We start from the raw sequence: 6,000 nt of genomic DNA on the forward strand, positions 1-6,000 counted from the left end.
TAACGAATGTGAGTAGAGCCCTTCCCAAATCTTCGTTTGTGAAGCCTAGCCATGATGATGATGATATCTATTTGAAATTTACAGTTTTTCAGGTTAAACCCATTGGTTTCTTATAAGCCTGCTTTAAGTATTGAAAGGCCTCAAAGAAAGTATCTTTGGAACCTCTGTCATCGCCAGGCTGAACAATCCCAATGACCAGATGTGGCACTTAGAACTATGACTTAGGAGCATGGTGGTGTCTGGTCAAAGGTTGTACTCTGTGATCTTGGAAGCATTTCCCAGCCCTAATGATTGTATGATTCTATGAAGTATGTCAGCCTTTCTTCATAGGAGGGATGTTCCTGCTCTTGGCCCTCCTCTGTAATCACTCTAACTGGTCCGGGTCCTTCTTGTGCTGGGGCCTCCAGAGCTGGATGCAACAATGCAACATTGTAGGTGGCATCTCACAGATGGGAAGAATCACCTCCCATCACCTGCTGATCATGCTTCTTTTGATGGATATTGTTGGCTTTCTGGGCTGCAAACACACCTTGTTTGTTCATGTCCAATTTTCCATCCACCAGTATCCCTGAGTTCTTCTCTGAGTAGCTGCTGTTGCCTTTCTGTTAGGTCCTGCTCTCAGTGGCACGTAGTAAGTCTGTCCTGTGCAGTGCTGTCAAGTTGCGACAAAGAGCCCTCGGGATGTGCCTGGATCACCAAGGACTATATTGAGAGCCTCTGAGTGTGACTTTGGGGACTGAAAATCTTTGCCTTCCCAGTGGTCAATGACAAAGCCAGTGTACTCAGAGAGCACTTCTGGGTTTTTGCTGTGGTGCTGTGACCCATCCTTGTCACAGGAGTGCAGCACATGACCAGGCAGCTCTGGACAGGATGAGGGAAGATCTGGTTTGAACAGAAAGTGCTCTGTGAGTTGAGGGTTCTCTAGGGGTTGATGGTCACTCAGCAGTGCTTTCAGGATGATCATCGTATCTGTTCACAAAAGAGATTAGAAAACAAGAACCTTCTGTGGAATTGGTCACAAACCCAAGGTAGCTTCTCACATGTGAGCCAGGCTGTGGGAAAGAATTTCTTCCTTGCTCCTTAATGCCCTCTCAGTACTCAGATGGCATTTCCTCCAGCTGCAGATCATTCCAGCTTTATTTAGCTGAAGGTTAAATGGGTTTGGCCAGTGTTCCTGGGTTTGGCCAGTGTACCCTGTGTGCTTTCCACAACTATATAGCAGAATATATACATATGGAGTTTGTGAAGTTATTGCAGTAAAGGTACATGAAAGATATGTCCAATTCCCAATTTTACTTAAGGAAAAATTACAGTATTGTGTACATTTCTGTGTAGTATATTATGAATATCAGGGAAGATAATTGAAACAATATTCATAAAATTCTGACAAAATAGGGAAAATATTACATCCTTAAGTGCAGAACGCAACAGTCCTACTATATCCATAGGTAAGTATATATGGATATTCAGGTCTTAATTCTCACATTGCTTTACAACTTTTCTGTACATGAGCAACATGCTATTTCCTGATATATTTCACAGTTCTAAACTCTGGTGACACCTTCTATTGTTACAAATAAAGTTACAGTGGTTTTCTGTCTTTTCGAATACTCAGAATACATTGATTATATTTTACTGAATTGTGTTCTCAAATTCAAACTATAGGCAGCTTTCCCTGCTGTGATTGTCTTATGTTGTCCAAAAACAATGCAAAAAAAATTCAAAGTTATGAAAAAGTTTTGGTTAGCTTATGGAGCCTCACACAGTTTCTACACATTGACTGAAATGGATTTGGAGGAAGTAATGACAATTTCAACTTGATGATGTGTATACGCTCTCAGGCACAATGTCAAAGTCAGGTAATTTTCAATGTACAGAGAGAACGTAATTATCTGTGCTCTGCCAAGGAAGTTGAGGAAAATGCCTATGTACTGAGCTAATCTCAAATATGAAGGTTTGTCATAAAACAAACTGTTTGTTGCCTGTCTGTTGCCTTTTCCAGAAGCCACATGGTCTAGTGCAGCACTGACCTGTCTTCTCAATGTGACCTTCAAGAGAACCTTTCAAGGCTCTTTTCAAGTTACATCAACAGCTGAGAAGATAAGTCACAGATTCCCACTGCTGCCAGGACTTAGTGGAAACTCAACAGGCAATGGCTGGAGAAATTAATCCCTTTTTATGTGTTTTCTCTGATATTAATGTCCACTGCTCTTTGCCACCACTTGCAGGGTGACATGTATCTGATAAACACAAGGACTGGTTAAACTCCAAATCCCTATAGCTACAAGTACTTTCTTATGGAATGAGATTTAAATAATGATGGCTTCAATGTCAGAACAAAGAAACAACATAATAAAAGAGCTGGAATGCAAAGCTGAATTCACTGGTCCAGATTTATCTTATTCAACCTTGTGTGGTTGACAGATGTTAAACTCATCATCATCTATAAGGTCCAACAGACCAGGAAGACAAAAGGCATGTGCAGCAGCATAAATATCCTTCCACTGTGAGCATGATAAAGGAAAAAGGCATTACTGTGTTTTTTATTGTCACATAATTGCAACCCAAGCTACTAGGAAAACTTTCAATAGAAAAGACATTTGAAAGTCTTAGTTGTTTTGGTGGACTGTCATCAGTCCTTGCAAATCTGGTCTTCTTGGTCTCACAAATCCCAGCTGACTACTCCTAGTGACATCTCACAGTATATTTCGTGTTCTAGAGGAACTTCTTTGCTGACATTAAATTTGAGACACTGTAAAAATAAAAGAAAACATGTTAAAATTTTTATTTTTTAATTTGCCAGTTGTCTCCTACCTTCCTCTAAGTATGAACACACAAAAAGGGATTATTCTTCAGCTGATATTTTAGTACTCAGCTGTAAAACACTTTGTTCATTAAAAGAAAGAGCTTTACACCATTGAAAACGTTATCAGCTTTTGACATTTTCACTAAACAAAACATAAAGTATAAAGAAAGAAAATTTAGATGAAAAATGTAAGTGATTTACATATCGTGCTTGCAAGTGCATTGGTTAAATCATTCCAAACCAGCATGATTTCATGAATGGCTTAGATGCATATCAGAAGTTTGGCAGATGACATTAGCACAGGGTTGCATAAATCTTCCAGGAGAAGATTTATATATTAGGAAAAGCTTTGCATGGACATATACTATCATTAGTGCTTTGAACTGAGAGAACTCACAAAGGCAATAGAAACACAAGTAAGAAATATTGAAGAGTAATTTAGCAGAAAAAGTCGAACTAAAGCATATGGAAAAAATAACCTGAAAATTCTTAGGTAATCTTTGACAAAATACCAGTGAGGCTTTTTTTTTTTCCATCTCTGCTCTTTGTTCACAGGATGAAGATTTCCAGAAGTAAGTTCAATGAACAATATCAAATAAAATAGACTAAATAAACTAAACAATACATTCAAGTTTCAAGGCAAAGTGGGCAGGGAAAAGTAATTTGGATTATATTTATAAAGGTCCAAGATGGAAATAAGCATCAGAAGAACATAATGGAAAATCATTGGATATCCAGGGCTTTTGTGCCATTGAAAGTATCACTATAGATAGCATTTCTTTAATTTCCAGCAGCTTAATCAAAGAATCAATTATAGAATGGTTTGGGTTGGGAGGGGTCTGAAAGAGCCTTGGACAGGGACACCTTCCACTATCCTAGGTTGCTCCAAGCCCATCCAACCTGGCCTTGGACACTTCCAGGGATGGGGCAGCCACAGGTTCTCTGGGCAACCTGTGCCAGGGCCTCCCCACCCTCACAGGGGAGAATTTCTTTCTGATATTTAATCTAAATCTCTTCTCTCTGTTTAAAACCTTTATCCCTTGTCCTGCCACTTGGCATGGTGAAATCAAAGAAAATTTGTAACCAGCCTATTCTTGAGTGTTCTTCTTCTGTAAGAAGCAAAAATTGCCCAGACTCATGTTCAGTCACTTGTCCACTCACAAGAACATACCCTGAATAATCTGAGCGATTCATCCTTTGTGGCAGCTTTATCTTCTTTCACAAAGCTGACCTTTCTCCCACTGACGACTAATTTATATCTACTGGCATACTGGCCTATAAGCTTCTTGCAAAGAATCCAAAGTCCTCAGTTCTGTTGGTTGTCTCCTCTAATTTAACAGATATTAGTAAATTACACTGGAGAAAAGTCCTGTTTGTAATGTCTTTGCAGTCCACTGCACTGTGCCAGAGGATGGCTGCACACAGAGGAGGCCAATCATTTATTCTGACAAACCATTAGCTGATTTCTTGTCAAGCTTTTAACCTGTGCCAGCTACACTTCTCCTAAATAGATTTGAAGGCATAACTGGACAGCTGGTATTTTCTGGGACCATTCCCAATAGACCCTGCATCCAGCCTCACCATTCTGGATACAGAAATAGTTTACTTCTATAAGTATAAACAGTCCTGTGCCAGTTGACCTAAGTTCCTGGACACATTTAATTTGCTAGTGTAGCTGTACTGTTCCTCTGGAAAGGTTTGGAGAAGCAACAGTGAAATTTGTCCCTGGGAAAGGAAGGACCTGCTGGGAGAAGCAACAATACCTCGATGGAAAAAGGAAATTAAAAGTGATTGTGCCTCTGTTAACTTTCTGCCAATGTTTCCATCTCTTCAGGTCTGGACTCCACTAGAGGTGAATGCAAAGCAGAGCAGTCAGAAGAGAAGAGGCAGAACAAGGATAGACTGGCTACAGGCAGAGCAACAAGGTTTGGGCAAGGCTCTGTGGTGCTGACATTCCCATGGAAGAGGAAGGATTTTGTTGGGCTGAAAATAAATCCTTCTTCAGATGGAGAGGCAGCTGCCTCACACCCTGCCACCCCTTAGCAATGGCTTCCCCTCCCCCATGTTCTGTGACTGTGAATTCGGGAGTAATAATCACATGCCAGCAAGGCAGCACAGGTTGAGTGGGAAAGTGGAGGCATCTCAAGACTGTAATGGGATACTGATCTGTATCCCATTAGGACACCTCGTCCTGCAGCCCCCATCCATGTTTTTTCTTGGTGCTATTCATCTCATGAACTGGAAGGCTTCCCTTTGTGCGTGGATGAGGAGATAGTGGTGGAAATAACACACATTTTGAATCACACTGCTAAACATCTTCAGGCTTTGTAAAACTGTGTTTTCATAATATATCTTATCTCATTTGGAAGCTGAGGATGGGGTGGACAAATGGGTGGTCATGACCTTTGAAAATTGTCTGAGCTGTTCCAGGAGTAGAAATCAGCAGCTAATTAGTATCTGGCTGGCAGTTGTTAATGAGAACAGTACCCCTGAGGTTCATAACAAGGCATTTATCTTTCAAAATCTTCATCAATACCGTGAGTGAGTCACAGACTGTGTCTTTGGCAAATTTGCAGGTAACACTAATCCGGGGGAGTGGCTGAATATGGCCAAGATTCAATCCAGGGGGACCTTGATAAACCTGAGGATGAGACCAATAGAAACCTCTTGAAGCTCATTAAGTAGTGCAGTTTTCCAGCTGGGGCAGAATCACACTGTGTGGACAGGGAAGTGTCCCAGCAGCAGCCCTGCTAGGGAGGATGTGGGGGTTTTGTGAGAGGCAGTTTGACTCTAAACCAGCAGTGCTTTCTCATCCTGAGAAAAGCAAATCCCAGAGTGGGCTGCATTAGGAACATTGTGTCTAAGAGACTGAAAGAAGTTATCCTCCTGTACTTTGGGCTGCTGCAGTCACACCTGGAATACAGTACTGCATTTTGGGCTCTGCAGTTCAACTCGGATGTGGAGAAACTGGAGCGGGTCCAATGAAGTGCTACCAAAGTGGCACGTGACCTAGAGCACGTTACCTGGGCTACAAGCTCCCAACAAGTAGAGGACAACAACCTACCCTTACATGTTCCATCATTTCCTATCTACACTTCCCTCAAGCCCTCTGCTCCTTTGGTCAGAATGTGTCTGCCCATAAAGAGTGGAAAGCAGCATGGAGTTAGAGGTGAGTCTGTAACTCCATGGTCTCT

General features: G+C 41.4%; 1 long non-coding RNA gene across 1 annotated transcript in view; it reads left to right on the forward strand.

Annotated features, from left to right (window-relative positions):
- LOC113959414 overlaps positions 1–4,810 on the forward strand; it is a 12,507-nt gene extending 7,697 nt beyond the window's left edge. Inside the window, exon 3 of the long non-coding RNA XR_003531799.1 lies at positions 4,641–4,810. This is a non-coding gene — a long non-coding RNA (uncharacterized LOC113959414). The remainder of the gene's footprint in view (positions 1–4,640) is intronic.
- The last annotated feature ends 1,190 nt before the right edge of the window (positions 4,811–6,000 follow it).

The sequence above is a fragment of the Corapipo altera genome, unplaced genomic scaffold, assembly GCF_003945725.1.
Source record: "Corapipo altera isolate COAL_440 unplaced genomic scaffold, ASM394572v1 109, whole genome shotgun sequence".
Classification (NCBI taxonomy): Eukaryota; Metazoa; Chordata; class Aves; order Passeriformes; family Pipridae; genus Corapipo; species Corapipo altera.